General features: G+C 45.2%; 1 protein-coding gene across 13 annotated transcripts in view; it reads right to left on the bottom strand.

Moving 5' to 3' along the window:
- Positions 1 to 17,798, bottom strand: part of casz1 (castor zinc finger 1) — a 390,214-nt gene that overhangs the window by 315,083 nt on the left and 57,333 nt on the right. The gene's annotated exons all lie outside the window — the stretch shown is intronic.

Raw genomic sequence — 17,798 nt, 5'->3', positions numbered from 1 at the left:
CAGTTCGGGTCAGAGTTGATATTCTTCAGCGAAGTGGCAACAGAATCGTGCCTCCTGCTGGTGACCTTCCTCTGAACAACTGACTGCTTCCCTCACACCTACACAGACCGACTCCCTCACACCTACACCGACCGACTCCCTCACACCTACACCGACCGACTCCCTCACACCTACACAGACCGACTCCCTCACACCTACACCGACCGACTCCCTCACACCTACACCGACCGACTCCCTCACACCTACACCGACCGACTCCCTCACACCTACACCGACCGACTCCCTCACACCTACACCGACCGACTCCCTCACACCTACACCGACCGACTCCCTCACACCTACACAGACCGACTCCCTCACACCTACACAGACCGACTCCCTCACACCTACACCGACCGACTCCCTCACACCTACACCGACCGACCCCCTCACACCTACACCGACCGACCCCCTCACACCTACACAGACCGACTCCCTCACACCTACACAGACCGACTCCCTCACACCTACACCGACCGACTCCCTCACACCTACACAGACCGACCCCCTCACACCTACACAGACCGACTCCCTCACACCTACACAGACCGACTCCCTCACACCTACACCGACCGACTCCCTCACACCTACACAGACCGACCCCCTCACACCTACACCGACCGACTCCCTCACACCTACACCGACCGACCCCCTCACACCTACACAGACCACTTCCCTCACACCTACACAGGGCAACAGGCGAAACCCCAGCAAAGTTACTCTTTCAAAAATATGTAATTCCAAAAAAAATCATTAATTTTCCTTCTGGAAGATGCAGTTGGCAAATAACCATTCTAAGCCAGCTTCAGGTGAGAAACTCACAAATCCAGAGTGGATTCTGGTCAGGAACCTGTTGAGATTTTCAGCTGAAAGTGATCTCCAACTGAAATGTCTAAAGCACCAGACCCATGGCCAACAGTCTGTGCTTATTGCCTTTAGCTCATGCTACTGAGCAACAGGGATTAGTTAGCTCAGTTGGTTGGTTGGCTGGTTTGTAATGCAGAGTAACACTAAAAGTGTGGGTTCAGTTCCTACACCAGCTGAGGTTTCAATGACAGACTCTTCCCTCAGGTTAAACCACCACCAGTTGCATTTCTTTAACGAGAGAGAGTCTGGTAAGACCATGGCAATATCACTTACCAGACAGCCTTTAAACATCATTTAGCTTGAGTTGATCATATTGTGTTTACAGATGATTCTACTTCATTGGAAATTATCTCAACCTGAGGTACCATATTAATCATAGCTAACCATTCATTCTGATCAGGCACCATGGATGTTTGTGTACATCTGGCTGTGTATCACATGAAGGTCACAGGGTCAAACTGGGGAAACACTAACAGTCGCACTGTTTACATTTCCTGTAAATGGAAACTCTAAGTCAGGGTCTCACACTCACCAAAGCCCAGCTGAGGTCACTGACATTTGAAAGTTGATATTCAACATTGGAACATCCTCAGAAGCCTTGAGGAACAAACAGGACATTTCACTGGCATGAACGGAACTCGCGACAACAGCTGTATAAAAGATGTACATCTCCATTCTGGTGGTCACCTGGTAGGTATATGGAACACTCGCTCATATCAGGCTGTCTGTTTGATCCAGCCACAGGACAGTTCCTGAGTAAAGGAACTGGGTTTCATGGTGGGTCCAAACCTTGTTGCATTTAAGATGAATCAACGCTAGACATTCTCAAGGAGGAAGTGCTCCATTAGTTTGCACAGAGGTGGAAACTCTAGAGAATACCTAGTTCAGGGACACAGTGGAGACGGAGGGTGTCAGTAAATTTAAGGTGGAGCTGGATAGTTGGAAGTGAGAGAGATGTAAGGGATTTAAATCTCTGGAAGTATCCCTGGGCCAGCTGAGCCTTTTACACAATGTCATCCCTCTGACATCTGCCTTGGTGAAAACATTAAGGCAGTACTTTCATAAGGATGACAGCCGATAGCAATATTTGCAGGCAAAGACATAGCAAACAATTATTTATCGAGTTGATCCCAACGCTGGGCTATATCACTTGGTGTATCTGGGGACATGTGTACTGTCAATGTAACAGTTAGGCTAGAGGGCAGGTGGTGGCTCAGTGGTTAGCAGTGTTGCCTTAAAGCACCAGGGATCTGGGTTCAATCACAGCCTGTGTGGAGTTTGCACATTCTCCCTATTATTTGTATGGCACTCCACTGGGTGCTAGGGTTTCCTCCGACAGTCCAAAGATGGGTAGGTTAGGGTGGACTGTCCATGGGAAATGCCGGGTTAGAGGGATGGTAAGTGTCCTTTGGAGGGTCAGTCTGGACTGATGGCCTGCTTTCACACTGTGGGGATTCTATAATAGGAAAGGAATCGGCCACTGAGCATGCTCTGCCTTGTGATATGATCATGGCTGATCTCTCTCAATCTCAGCTCCACTTTCCTGCCCGCTCCCAAAATCCTTCAACTAATTAAAAACCTGTCTCTCTCCTCCTCAATTTTACTCAATGTCCCAGCATCCACTGCACTCTGGGATTGAATTCCATAGATTCATGATCCTTTGAAAGAAATAATTTCTCCTCATCTCGGTTTTAAATCTGCTATCCCTTGTCCTAAAAATGTGACCTCTCATTCCAGATTGTCCCACTTGAAAAAACATGGGGTGGTACGGTGGCTCAGTGGTTAGCACTGCTGCCTCACAGCGCCAGGGTCCCAGGTTTAATTCCAGTCTCGGGTGACTGTCTGTGTGGAGTTTGCACATTCTCCCCGTGTCTGCGTGGGTTTCCTCCAGGTGCTCCGGTTTCCGCCCACAGTCCAAAGATGTGCAGGTCAGGTGTATTGGCCATAGTGTTGGGTGCATTAGTCAGAGGGAAATGGGTCTGGGTGGGTTACTCTTCAGAGGGTCGGTGTGGACTTGTTGGGCTGAAGGGGCCTGTGTCCACACTGTAGGGAATCTAGTCTAATCCTCCCTCAGCCTACTGTGTCAATCCCCTTTAACATGCTATATCCCTCAACTAGATCTCCTCTCATTCTTCTAAATTCATGATTTGGAGGAGCCAGTGTTGGACTGGGGTGGACAACGTTACAAATCACCCAACACCAGGTTATAGCCAAACAGGTTTATTTGGAAGCACTAGCTTTCAGAGCGCTGCTCCTTCATCAGGTTGCTGTGGAGCAGGATCATAGGACACAGAATTTATAGCAAAAGATCATAGTGTCATGCAACTGATGCGATATATTGAACAAACCTAGATTGTTGCCAAGTCTTTCATCTTTTAGAATGGGTTGCAGGTTTCAGTTATTAATGTGTAAATTCCAGAACTACTTTTAAATCACATTCTTGAGATAACTTTAGGTTTAATAAAAAAAGATGACATCTCAGCTCGGGCAATGCATTAAAGGTGTAAGGTTAGAGTCTGTCTGTATCCCAATCTTGAGTCAGACTGGCTGTATTTCCAAAGTGTAATTTATAAAATATAACATGAATTGACTGCCTGCAGATTGTGCACTTTTTGAGCAAAGTAGAATGTATCTGCAAATATAATTCTGCTAATACAAATTCACCCCGTAGACTTGTATGTCTGTGTGTATGAGAGAGAGTCTAAATGAGTGCGTGAATATATAAGAGTGAGTATAGGCCTAGACTACTTGGTATCTCCTCAGAAGACAAACAACATCTGTCCAATAATGTCCGACCATACTGTATTTTATAACGAGACGTAGTAAACCTAAGAGGGAGGGATCAGGTCAAACTTGACAAGTCTTCCTTCCAGAAGGTGGGGATCTCCTGCAACGGCACACACCGAAACCAACACGATCCCACTTTCAAAGTTATCTGTGTGGCCTGGCACCTCACACAGGGCACTTTGCAGCTCAGAGTCTCTCTCCACAGACTTCAAAGGCCCAATCCTTAATTCATTTTCGCATGGCATTCCCTTAGATTCTCGACCTTACTGAGGCCTGTTCCTCATGCCCTGCTGAGGAATTTTTCAGGAAAACTTGAAAATCGCCACTCTCCAAACAAGGAATTTCTTGCACCCTGTGCAAGATGCACTGAAATAGCCCCATGAATGAATGATCAAACAGCAACGTGACATGAAAGAATTTAATGAGAGAGCTCGAGTCTTTATTATTCATGGGAAGGACACAACAGCTGCCCAGAAAGTGAGAAGACGGATTTTTTTTGACTATTTGCGACTATTTCAAAAGCAGGGGTGTATAAATTTCACAAAAGTCAGAGAGAAGTAAATCTTTCTTTCACTGAAGAGAATCAGTGTGAAAGAGTGCAATGTATTTGTTTTCTTTTTATTAAACAGAATTAAATATAAATGTTTAGTGAGGGAGCTTCCAATGACTAAGGTGTCATTTTGGCTTGGATTGTGTATCCAATCAAATTCCGTGTTGAGAAAATTAAGACTTGCACCTACACAGTACTTTATATCCAGTACGATACTTTCAAAGTATAGTCACTTTTGTAACGTAAGAAACACAGCAGCCAACTTGGGTAGAGCAACCTCCCATAGACTGCAAAGAGGTAATGACCAGATAACCGACCAACTCCCCCGACTTGTTGTCCCCATTAACAGCGTTTCTTCTTCCCTGGCTTTCTATCAGCCATCCCTCTGTCTGCCTAACTTTCCTCTCTCTACCTAAACATCTCCACCTATCTGTGCACATCTTTCCCACTCCTCCCGGCCCCTGTCATCAGCACAAACCACTCGCTGCTTTCGGTTCTGGCAAGGGCTCGCTGGACTTGGGAAAATGTTAACTCTGTTTTTCCTCTCTCCACTGATGCTGCCAGACCTGCTGAGTTTCTCCAGCACTTTCTGCTTTTGTAATCTGTTTTATCGTGTGTGAATCATAGGATCCCTACAGGGTAGAAGCAGGCCATTTAGCCCATCGAGTCTGCACCAACCCTCTGAAGAGCATCCACCCCCCACCCCTGCATTCCCCATGGCTAACCTACCTAGCCTGCACATCCCTCGTCACTATGGGACAATTTAGCATGGCCAATCCACCCTAACCTATACATCTTTGGACTGTAGGAGGAAACCCACATAGATACGGGGAAAACATACGAACTCCACACAGACTGTGACCTGAGGGTGGAATCAAACCCAGGTCCCTGGCTCTGTGAGGTAGCCGTGCTAACCACTGAGCCACTGTGCCACCCACAAAAGATGGGCCATGGAACTAGTGGTAGCACCTCTTCAAAATAGCGGCAAAGGGTCTTTTACATCCACTTGAAAGGGGCAGACAGAGGCTCAGTTTAAAGTCTCATGTAAAAGATGGGGTCTCTGACATCCCCTCATGCTGCCCCCTGGAAGATCAGCTTTGGATCGGCTTCTGGATTGAGGCTTGAACCCCGCGCCATGAGTCTCGGAAGGAGAGAGCTACCAACACAACTGGGGTTGACACCTGAGGGGCTGCTACAATCTTCCAGGTGAGACACTAAACTGAGGCTCTGTTTTCCCTTCCCTTCAGACTTTCCATTTTATCCTTCATCATCCCTGTTACTCAATAAACATTAGCCTTGAGTATATTCTTCCAAATTCCAAATGATGCTCTGATAGAAAAAACTCCTTCACATCTCTGTAGCAAATGGGCTAAACCCCATTTCCACTCATTCTAGGTTCCACTCACATCCGCTCAGCTCCCTCTCTGTCAGCAGCCCCCCTCCCCCACTGACGATCTCAAATGTTTCAGTAAACTTGCCATCTTTTCTTCCAACTTCCAATGGTATAGACCCTACCTGTCCAATCTTTCTTCATAATACAAATCCCTTAACCTGCAAGCACAGAAAATATTGACAATTCAGATTCCACACATTGGCTCACATTCTCTCCAGTCTACGACATGCTTCAGAAATGTCAGAAATTCTCTCTTATTCCCATCCTTAATGACAATTCACTTCTCAAATTTCTTGTCGGAGATACAGTGGAGGTTTCAGTGAGACTGATTTGTGTAAAGGAGTAAGATACTGAAACCCCAATTTTAACATTTCGACTTTTGCAAATAACGTTAGCTTTTGCCCCTGGAAGTTGTAATCTTTTACAGTTACTGCTTCTGAAGGTCACATGACACCAGCTTATAGGCCAACAGTGTTGCTCCGAAAGCTTGTGATTTCAAATAAACCTGTTGGACTATAACCTGGTGTCGTGTGACCTCTGACTTTGTCCATCCCAGTCCAACACCAGCACCTACACATTACAGTTGCAATCGCTTGAGATTGCCCACTTTGCCAACTTAGGATTCTGGGTAATCCAAGATGGAGGACAGGAAAGGTTTCTGGCCGTAACAGGCTGCTCCTTTTTTGAGGTATTTTAGGTGTTGGAGGTGATTTCCTCCAATTCCAGGAGCAGCAATTACTGTTTAAATGCTGATGCATTGTTTTGGAACTTCGAAGAAAAAAAAGTGAAAACAATGGCACTTTTAAAAGGGAGAGGGGCAGACCAAGGCAGGTCAGTGCAGGAGAGAGACGGAGAAAGAACACCACAGTGCTAACTGACACAGCAGTGAATCTGCGCAGTTACTGCCTTTGCTGTGAATTCATGTATCGCTGGACATCGGCGTGCGTCCAAGAAAATTAACAAACAGCGAAATTCACAAATGATCTTGGAGGAACCTGTTTGGGAGAGGTCACAGCACAGAGACAGACAACTGAATAGTTTTTAGTATAGCCTTAGAGTAGAGTGGGTTCTTTCTTGATTGTATATTTTATTTGAGAAATGTATGAGCTGGCAGAGGATGTGGTGGAGGCCAGTACAATTGCAACATTTAAGAGGCATTTGGATGGGTATATGAATAGGAAGGGTTTGGAGGGATACGGGCCAGGTACTGGCAGGTGGGACTAGGTTGGGTTGGGATATCTGGTTGGCATGGGCAGGTTGGACTGAAGGGTCTGTTTCCATGCTGTACATCTCTATGACTCCATGACTCTATGATAGGTTTTAACTTTAAGCCAAGCAGTAGATTGAGCTTGTTTTGTAGGTGAAAACTTTCTGTGAATATTTGGTGCAGGTGCTGAAGTCATAAAATGAAGACGTCAAGAGCAGGAAAGGCAATTTGGAAAATCAGCTCCTCACTCAGCCTGACCAACAACTATCCGTTCTGTCACTATCTGCATGGCTCCATTAAGCCCATTCATTTCTTTGTGAATTTCAGCTGTAGAGAGGGGTAAGAGACCCACCTTCCATCAAAGCCATGGAACTTCAGGCTGCCATTTTAATTTAAGTGGATGATTTGGTAGCGTAAGAAATGGCTGACAGTGATTACAAAATACAATTACAATTCTAAAATAATTTTGCATAAGAGTTCCATTGAAATCCCACATGCAAAATGATTACACAAGAATAGGAACCCAGGAGGAAATGATAAGATACAAACCAATTCATATTGCATCACAACACATTAAAGAGCAGCAAATGAAACACTGACTTCAGAGATTAAAGCTCCTATTGTCTGTTTCTGAGGCCTTGCAGTTTAGCTGCTGTGGGGTCAGTATGCATTCTCACCTCCCAGTAAGAAGGTCAAAGCTTTAAGTTCCAGTCCAGCACCTCGGTACACAGTCTGGACTTTGAGCCGAGTGCAACATCGAGGGAGTGCACTTTTGTCCGTGGATTGCACATTAGAGTCATAGAGATGTACAGCACATAAACAGACCCTTTGGTCCAACTCATCCATGCTGACCAGAAATCCTAAATTAATCTAGTCCTATTTGCCAGCACTTGGCCCATATCCCTCTAAACCCTGCTTATTCATGCCCCCATCTAGATGCCTTTTCAATATTGTAATTGTAACAGCCTCCACTACTACCTCTGGCAGCTCATTCCATACACACATCACCCTCTGTGTGAAAAAAAGTTGCTCCTGTGGTCGCTCTTACATCTTTTCCCTCTCACCTTAAACCTATACCCTCTGGTTTTGGATTATTCCACTCCAGGGAAAAGCCCTTGTCTATTTACCCTATCCATGTCCCTCATGATTTTATAAACCTCTATAAGGTCACCCTTCAGCCTCAGACACTCCAGGGAAAACAGCCCCAGCCTGTTCAGCCTCTCCCAATAGCTCAAACCCTCCAACCCAGGCAACATCGTTGTAAATCTTTTCTAAACCCTTTCAAGTTTCACAACATCCTTTCCATTAAACTGAGGCCACTCTTGCCAGTTACAGTGGATACAAAATTCACCCATTATTTGAGGTGAGGAATCTAATGTCTTCTCCAGGGAGTCGTGGAGATCTGCACTGAGATCCTTCAGCCCATTATTTTTGACTGGTGCCGACGCAATGTTCAAAACCCACTGTCCTGCAGCTGGACCTTGCCCGAGCTGTCTCTATAACCAACAAAACAAATGAGAATTTTGTTTCTTCCTGCACAATTACAGTATTTTTCCTGATTTTAAAGTGAATGAATGGATCGTTTATCTTGTCCACACTTTGCAGAATCTATTACATAGAAATTGGCTGTTTCATTTACCTAGATAATCATACGGCTAAATAAAGGAGTAATTGGTTAGATTCAAAACATTTACTGATATCTCAAGGGTGGAAGAAGGTCCTATGGAGTAATTGTTTGAGCTTGGGAGGCAGTGAACCTTTCACAATGGGCACCAACATTTATTAAACTTCAGCATTTGTCTACTGGGCTGACTCAATGATCCAGGAGCAAATGGTCTTGGATTTGGCGAGCATGACTCTGAAATAATGGAAAGGTGATCCCAAGTTGTGCCAACTTTAGGGATATGATGGCGGGAATGCTGGATTCAGAGCATACTGCTCTTAAAGAGTTAGGAGACAGTGAGCATTGCAGATGCTGGATATCAGAGTCGAGAGTGTGGTGCTGGGAAAGCACAGCAGGTCAGGCAGCGTCAGAGGAGCAGGACAGTCAACGTTTTAGGCATTAGCCCTTCATCAGGAAAGAGCTGCTTCTCAAAAAGGCGGCTGTGTCTTTTAAGAGGGCGAGGTTCACACTGTATAGGAGAGGTTCCAAATCACACTGTATCGCGATGGATCAGCAAGGGTCAGGGTACAGGGGTGTCAGAGAAAGACTGAAAGCATAAGCCATGGAGTCACAAAATAAAGTCTATGGATAAACAGTAGAACAGCACTATCCCTAATTCATTTCCAATGGGCATCCTGTCCAAGTGGCATTATCCATACCCACCAGCCTTCAATACAGTGAAGGACTTTTGAAGTGTAATCATTGAAATCTAGGCAACACAGAAGTCATTTCTCACACAGCAAGCTCCCATAAAACTTCACCTGATGAAGGGGGCATACTCTGAAAGCTTGTGATTTTCAATAAACCTGTTGCACTATAACCTGGTGTTGTGTGACCTCTGACTTTGTCCAACCCAGTCCAACACCAGTACCTCCACATCAAACACCAATGTAATCACCACTCAGTATTCTGTTTGTGTGATGTTGATTGAGGGACAAATGCTGACTCTGGAGCATCACCCTCTTCATTATCTTGCATATAGTGCCACGGGATCTTTTAGGAGGGCAGATGGACCTTAGTTTAGCATCGAGTGGCAGTGCAGCACTCCCTCAGTACAGCGCGAGAGAGTCAGCTTCAGTTAGTGTGCTCAGGTTCTGCAGTGGGAGTTGAACCGACAACATTGTTACGCTGCAGTGAGCGTGACAGCACTTCCAACTGAACCAGGGTTGAGGAGAAAGAGGTTTGAGGAGGAATGGGGTGCTTGCTACTCGAAGGCTTTCTGTCCACAGAGTGCAGCAGTAGTGAGAACTAGCCTGAATACTTGTCTATTGTACCTGTAATAACTTGGAAATAGATGGAGAGGCAAGCTTCACCATTGACCACATTGATGGTAGAAGCTGTAGTATGGAATCTGACAATCCGTTTCACATTGACTGTGTCTGCATGCTAAGTCCTCACATAAACACGCAAATTAATCATGCCTTGCATACGGCTCACAGTTTGGAGGCTATGTACGATTGGAAGATTTTCTTGCCTGCAGTTGCCTCAGGTTTGACTGGACGATGCAGGAATGTTGCATTTGGTCCAGTTAGACCTTCTAGTCCTTCCTTCTAAATACGAAGGAAATGGGTCTGGGTAGGTTCCTTTTCGGAGGGTCGGTGTGGACTTGCTGGGCTGAAGGGCCTACTTCCACACTGTAGGGGAATCTAATCTAATCGAATAATGTTTATCCGTGCAGTGGCTGGCTCCCGGGAGCCTTTCATCGACATCTTTCATGCACCAAGTTACTTGTCAAAATTTCAACTCAACAAACTGTCAGTAGATTGTCCAGCTGATGACGTTTTGGGCTTAGATTAAATTGGATCTGGTGCAAGGGCCATTTCGGGTTCAGCTAGAAAATTCTGGAATTCTCTCCGCAGCCTGAATAAAAATAACATAAACCTGAATGAAGCAGAACGGATGCTGGATAAACATTTGACAGTGGTTATAAACTCTCATGAACGGAGATCCCATCTTAATTTTGCTTTTGGGATTAGATTTCTTGTTATATTTTCTTTCCATCCTCTTTGTGATTATGGCTGCATTGATTATTGTTCCCATCCCTCGACATTTTGAGAAACACAATAACCAGGTCCTTTCAGTGCCCGATTGTAAAACAGTATTTGGGTAAATGGCTGCCTCCCCAATAATAAGGCCTGCTTCAGTCAGGTCCTGTCTTACTAAAGTGGGTGGGTACTTTGCATCAATATTGAATAAAATATCCAACCATTGTCTTTCTAAATCATTTTAGCGCAAAACTCAAAGAACATTTTAAAGCAAAACACAAGAATAATTGAATACAAAACTTGCTGGAAGTGTCTTTGATCGATTAAATGAAATCATGTAATTTTCTTTTTAAAAATGTGTGCATAAACAGAACTATAATGTGGCCTCAGAGGAATCAGTTGTTCAGAGGGAACTTCCAGTGCAGCAATGATGGGATTTATGTGGCCTTATGTAGCAGTTACGTCAATTAACTTTCCTGTACCTTTGGCGTACTTCAGGGAAAAAAATTAAAGATTTGAATCACACATGACACCATATATACACACAATCTCACACACACACGCTCACTTGCACACTTTCTCATACACACACGTACAGACACACTCACTTTCTTACACTCACTCTCAGTCATGCACACACATACAGACACTCTCACATGCACACATCTTGTCACATGCACAGACACACAAACACACTCTCTCTCACACAAGCTCACACTCTCACAGACACACACACACACATCACAAAAGCGTAATCAACATTTTGAATTTAAATCATGACTCCTGGTGGGTCCTCACACATTGAAAGCACATTGTGTTTTGTAAATTTCACACTGTTAGTTTCCTCTGTTACCTGAACAAAGAGATTAAAGCGTGTGACGAAGTGCACTTTGTGTGTCTCGCTGGATGGGTCAGCCATTGAGCTCTTTAGTGTCAGATCATAAATGATAATTGATCGACCACCAGATCCATCCAAAAGTAATGGTTATCATGGCAAAACTGGTAAACGTCACAGATATGTGTAATGGAGCAGGAGAGGGGAACAGTGATGAGATAGCCAATCAGCCTCTGCAAAGTACTCTAGGACATTCCTCAAGATTAAAAGCTTGATGGAACGGGGAGCATAGTTAGCTCAGGAGACCAGACAGTTAGCTTGCAACTCACAGAAATGTCCAACAGCACAGGGGTTTGATCCCTGTTCCTGCTGATCCCGACGTGGGGACATGAGCTCCTCACTCTACTCCACAGTAAAATCACAGGGTTCAGCAGCCCTCAGGTAATTCGGGGAAGAAGCAAGGCACTCTGCAAATGCAACTTGCTATTGCTCTAGACCTAATGTTAGCTGGAACCGTTACTGCCTTTTACGGAGTGGAAGTGTCCAGATCGAATTGATTGTACCTTGTCCCATCAGAAAGGCCTGAGGGCTCCAAATGCAGAGGTGACATGCCATCATTCAGCAGCTGTTTTTCTCAGGCCTTCACTGGAGTCTGCAGCAAGTGTTAGGTTATAAGTTTGAAGGAAAGGCAGCTTAATATAGCAAGAAATGGATTTAAGTTGATAAACGCACAAAACTATCAGAATGAACGCAGTGCTAAAACTTTTTAGGGATCCCTGTCTTCAATTCAGTCAAAGCCTGACTGCTCACCAGACACTGCTGTCACCTCTCGCGACCTCCACTACCCACACATCCAGTCAACTGGACACAAGCTTCATACAGAGTCTCACCGAGTTTACTGTTGTAATATTTTCTGTCCTGATTTATTTGCAAGTATAAAAGCACAAGGACGTGACAGGAACAGATCCTGAAAACACAAGCAGGGCCGAGAGAAGTAAATCTGAATCATTTTGGACTCCGTTTGAAGCTTTACTTTCTTGCAAGTTTGCATATTTTCTTTTTAAAAAGGCAAGGTGCTGTTGCTGCAGGAGGTTTGTGTGGCTGGACTAACAGAACACCCAAGGTCACAAAGAATCTGAAATGTCCTTTTGGAATATTGCTCAAAACGAGGAATAGGCATTATTAGAAGAATTAAATGCAATGAGAAACCTTCATTTTTTTTTCAATCACACACACACACACCAAAAAAACTCCCCAGCCCCCACCTGCTAACAGTAATTATAATAGACTGAACAATAAGTGGTAAACCAGCTCGCGACTGCATCTTGGGAATTCTCTTGGGTATGTGGATTAGCTGGAAAAGCCTGAATGATTAAAATACACTAATTAAAATTTTGTGTTCCTTGGAAACTCGTCCATCAGCAGTATGAGAGCGAGCAAGAGAGAGAGAGAGAGAGAGATGACTGACCCAAAGTAATTTATGTCCAAAATAAATAAATAATTAAAACAAACAATCAAACATACACACGTCAGTCCTTTGTGACTGCTTTATGCTTTGTCCCTGATGGGTCAATGTTCCAGAGAAGGTGCAGAAACCCCTTTTCTTTTTGAAAGTAAGTGTTGGGTGTTAGGTGCTGGGGGTGGAGAGGGGGATTCTGACACAATACAAGTCTGAGCCTAATGTTTTTTTGTGTGTGTAACAGATTCCGAATTCCTGTATAGATGCAAGCATGTCTGTTCTTTGTACAAGAACATGACTTCTGATATAAAAACTTCTGCCTCATTGCAATTATACAAAAGAAATTGAACACTTTGGGTTGCCAGGGTAACCTAATTGCATCAGAACGTTGCACACAAGAGCAAAGTAACTGAATTTTGATGAAAAGGCGGCGGTAATTTACGGCATCACGAAATTTGTTGCCATGCCAACGTGTTAATTACATCTCAAATTAACAATGCAAGTGTAGTGAAATTAAATATAAATCATATTTCTGCATAAATTATAGGGGTTGATTAGGCCGGGGCTCTGGGAGAGGGAAAGGTTGTGACTCAAGGGTTCCGTTTTATTCTGACTCACTGAGGGTCTCTGAATAAACACACAGTCAAATGGAGGAGGAAAAATAAAGAACCGTTTGCAAAACCTCTGCTTCTTTTCCGAGCTCCGTAACAGTCCAAGCATCGCCTCCCCCAAATCATGAAGGATGTAACCCAGTGCAAAGCGGTCTCTATTTAAGCGAACCCAATGTTGCCTTTCCAACCGTACAAAGTTGTGTTGAGTTCTGAAACTAATTCTCTCTGCGCCTTCGCTGCATTGACAGCTCTGAGCTTCTCAGTCTTCCCACTTTTTAGCAACAGGCCCCAAATTGTGATTCATTTGTAAAGAGGAACAGGAAAATCCTTGCAGTAAAGTTAGTCCCCCAAACAAAAGATAGATCTCTGGAAATCATAATTACGAAAGTAACTTCTCCTGCTCTCTTCTGCCACTTTAACCCCATGGTCACCGCGTTCCAACTGAACTGTGTCAAAATTGATAAGACATCAGCGTCTCATTCTGTAAATTACATGAATTGTTTTTTAACTATTATTGAATGGCCCTAAAAGACTCTTAATCCTTCCTTTTACACACACAGACAGACACACACACACACACACAGAGACGCACATACACAGACCCACACACACGCAGACACACACATCCACAGGCACACGGACAAGACACACGCACACACATATAAGGCAGACACACACTCACAGACGGACACACACAGACACACATAAGGCAGACACACACTCACAGACGGACACACACAGACACACATACACACAAACAAAGAGGCAAAAAAGAATCTGTTGCAAATTATTCAAAAAAAAATCCAAGCTTGTATGAATGCTTGATGAATAATCAAATACGGTTTGGGGGTACTGTTTGAATGTTTTATTGAAGATAAATAAAGATTGTTGCATTATCTTCTGAGGATGAAACATTACTCACAGCCTCTGAAATGGAAGGAAATGAAAAGTGTGGAGTCGGAGACAGAAACAGGGTGAGGGTGGGGGCCAGGGGAAGAGAAAGGGGCTTTTCTTCCCTTCTGTGGGGGGATGGTCATTTGGTGGAGGGGGTTCTTCTGGTGAATAAAACGGGTTTTATTGGCACAGCAAGGTTGTGAATGGGCAGAGGTGAAGGCTCGGAAGGGGGAGAAAAAGGGAAATAAATTGATTAAATGCTCTCAAAATGGCTCAAATTCGCTTGTAATGACCTCCCTCAGAGCTAGCTGGGGAAGGGGAGGGGGTGTGCCACTGAGCTGGGGTGAAAAAAAGAGAAAACAACAGCAAACAGGAACTCAGTTCAAGCCATCTAAATTATTCATGTACCAGATGGATTCTTTTTCCTGTCTTGAAATGCTATTTCAACTCGCAACCCAAATGACACGCAAGTACTGGGGAGATCAAACACACCACTCAGCCTCACACTTTGCAAAAGTAACTCTTGCAAATGATGGCCTTTCGCAAGCCTGGGGGAAGGTAGGGGGTGGGTGACCCTGTGTGAAGGATATTTTAAAAATCCACCAGCCCCGAGGGACCAGGTAACCATGTTACATGTTGCCTGTGAAACTGGTCTACAACAAACAGAATAGAGGCCATGTGCCACCCAGACAGCCCACTGGATCCCAGAACCATGTCAAAGTGTTGGACACCATCGTGTCACCCATTCAAAAGGAAATGCTTGTCACTGCCAGTCATTTGTACATTCTTTGGGTGCAGAACGAGCAGTGAGGTATGAGACTGTGGCACTGCAGAGGGATAAGGTCAAGAGACGCTTGTGGTCACTTAGTTGTAGCCCTATTATTGAATTGAACAGGTGTCCTCGGAATGTTTCAAAGTTGTGGATTGCTTTCATATTTAGTAGCCTGTACACTTCATCCCCACTCCCAGAGCCATGTACACTCCCTCTGGGCTCCTGTTCATGCCCCCAAGTCAACACCTTCATCTCCGACCCCCTCTCTCTCTTCTACGTTCCTTTTGCCTTCATTCGCTCCATCGTCTGCACGCTCATTCCTAACTCTCCAACGTCCCACCCTCATCCACAATCCTGCGCCCCCCCCATCGATACATCCTCCCCCTCCCACTGCCCCACCACCCATACATCCTCCCCCTCCCACTGCCCCACCACCCATACATCCTCCCCCTCCCACTGCCCCACCACCCATACATCCTCCCCCTCCCACTGCCCCCCATCTATACATCCTCCCCCTCCCACTGTCCCACCATCCATACATCCTTGCCCTCCCACTGCCCCCCATCCATACATCCTCCCCCTCCCACTGCCCCCATCCATCCATCCGCCCCCTCCCACTGTCCCACCATCCATACAATACCCCCCTTCTGGTCCCACCATCCACACACCCCTTGCCCACACGCTCGCCCAGATCTCCATGCTCCCCAATCTCATTCCCACTTCCTTCCTCATACCCCCTACACATGAGTATCACCACCTCTCTCTCAGCCTTGGGCATGTCATTCTCAGCCTTGAATGTTGCTACTGAAATTATGCTGCTCCCACTTGGAGCATGATCCTCCATAAGAATGACACGTCTGTGGTACCCATTTTTACCTGGGATTGGATGGAAGGTTTGTTTTTACTTTTGGTTAGGGCTGTGATGTGGGGTTGGGGATCTGCGGGACACTGCTGGGTGCAGGCCGAGAGGGACCTCACGGGGATGTATAAAAGCATTGAAGATCGAAGATTCTGTTCCATCAGAGTCACAGTGAACTGGAAACGTTAACTCTGTTTCTCTCTCCACAGAAGCTGCCAGACCTGCTGAGTTTCTCCAATGTTCTCTGTGCTTACTTCAGATTTCCAACATCCTTTGGCATATCTTGCCTTTCTTAACTTTTCTCTGTTATCACGTTCTTTGCCGGTGTCTCTTTCCCAGATGATTGAAGATAGGAAAGAGAAAGGCTGACAGTATCCCATGGGTTAGAGAGTCTTTTTCCATTTCCAGACTATCGCAGGACCTCCCAGGGATGGCTTTGTGGGTTGTCCCACAGCTGGAGTATGGAGAGTGAGGGGATGCAGGAGTTAAGTCCCACACATGGTGAAACCTCCACATGTAGCTGTGGTTCGTCACCCCGGTCATGGGTGCTGGCTGTGGGAGGGTGCACTGGCTGTGAGAGGGGTGTTGGGGTGTCAATAGGTTGAAGCTTGAATTTCTTTCAGCAGCTGCCCAATCACACCAGACAAATTCCAAATCCTGACTGACCCAGTCACTTGCTCCTAATCCTCTTCTGGATCTGACATTGTGTGACATTGTGTGATCAGTGGGGAAAGAGTATGAAGGCTATTGGGGAGGCAATGGCCTAGTGGTATTTTCGCTGGACTGTTAATCTAGAGTAATGTTCTAATGGATTTAAATCCCACCACAGCAGATGGTGACATTTGAGTTCAATAAAAATCTGGAACTAAGAGACAAATGATGACCAGGAAATCATAGTTAGAAAAACCCACCTGGTTCACTAATGCCCTTTAGGGAAGGAAACTGCCATCCTTACCTGGTCTGGCCTACATGTGACTCCAGACCCACAGCAATGTGGTTGACCTTTAAATGCCTCTGAGTAATAAATACTGGCCTGCTGAGCACTGCCCTCATCTTGTGGAATTCTTTTTTAAAAAGGACACAGGATACAATGGAAGGCTGAATGTTCACATCCCAGGCCACGGTGCAGCTGACTCTCCACGAATTCCTGTTGATGCAGCTGGAGATCAGGAATCCCCATCCCCTCCAAACACCATCTCAGAAACAAGAGAAAATGGGACAGCTCCCACACTCAGAAGCAGCCCTTTCAGCTCAGGAATACGCGTTCATATTTAGCAGTTTGGGGAATTGCTGGGATCAAGATACATTTTTGTTCCTGCAGCTCTACAACCTTGGAGATAAGACCATAAAATATAGGATCAGAATTAGGTCATTCAGCCCATTGCGTCTGCTCCGACAATCAACAAGATCATGGCTGATGTGGTAATCCTCTTATTTTCCCTTGCCCCATATTTCCCAACGAACCCCAAAGTTCTCTGTATTCTTCCAATTCTGGCCTCTTGAGCCTTCCCAGTTTCCTTTCCCCTAACCCTGGGGGCTGTGCCTTCTGCAATTTAGCGTTCAGATTCACTCTCAAAATCTTTCAAGCTCATTTTGTAATGTTCCTTTTAAAACAGACATCTTTACCAATATCACCTTCTGCTGTCAAATCGGGTTTGCATGTGTTGCTGTGAAACAGTATGGAACATTGTACTGCATCAGAGGTTCTACAGAAATGCAAGTTGCTACTGTTCTTACTCTCCCATGCCTCTTTAGTAAAAACAGTGATGAATACCAGCCCACACTTCCACAACTCCCTCATCCTTTACCCAGTTGCTCAGTTTTCACAATTAACAGGGCACGAAGCGCTAAATCAAGGAAGGGTTACTCAGAGGTCT

This window comes from Chiloscyllium punctatum, chromosome 16 (genome assembly GCF_047496795.1).
Source record: "Chiloscyllium punctatum isolate Juve2018m chromosome 16, sChiPun1.3, whole genome shotgun sequence".
In the NCBI taxonomy this organism is placed as follows: Eukaryota; Metazoa; Chordata; class Chondrichthyes; order Orectolobiformes; family Hemiscylliidae; genus Chiloscyllium; species Chiloscyllium punctatum.
Note: the sequence above shows the minus strand (reverse complement) of the source record. Positions and strands in the feature narration are given on the sequence as shown.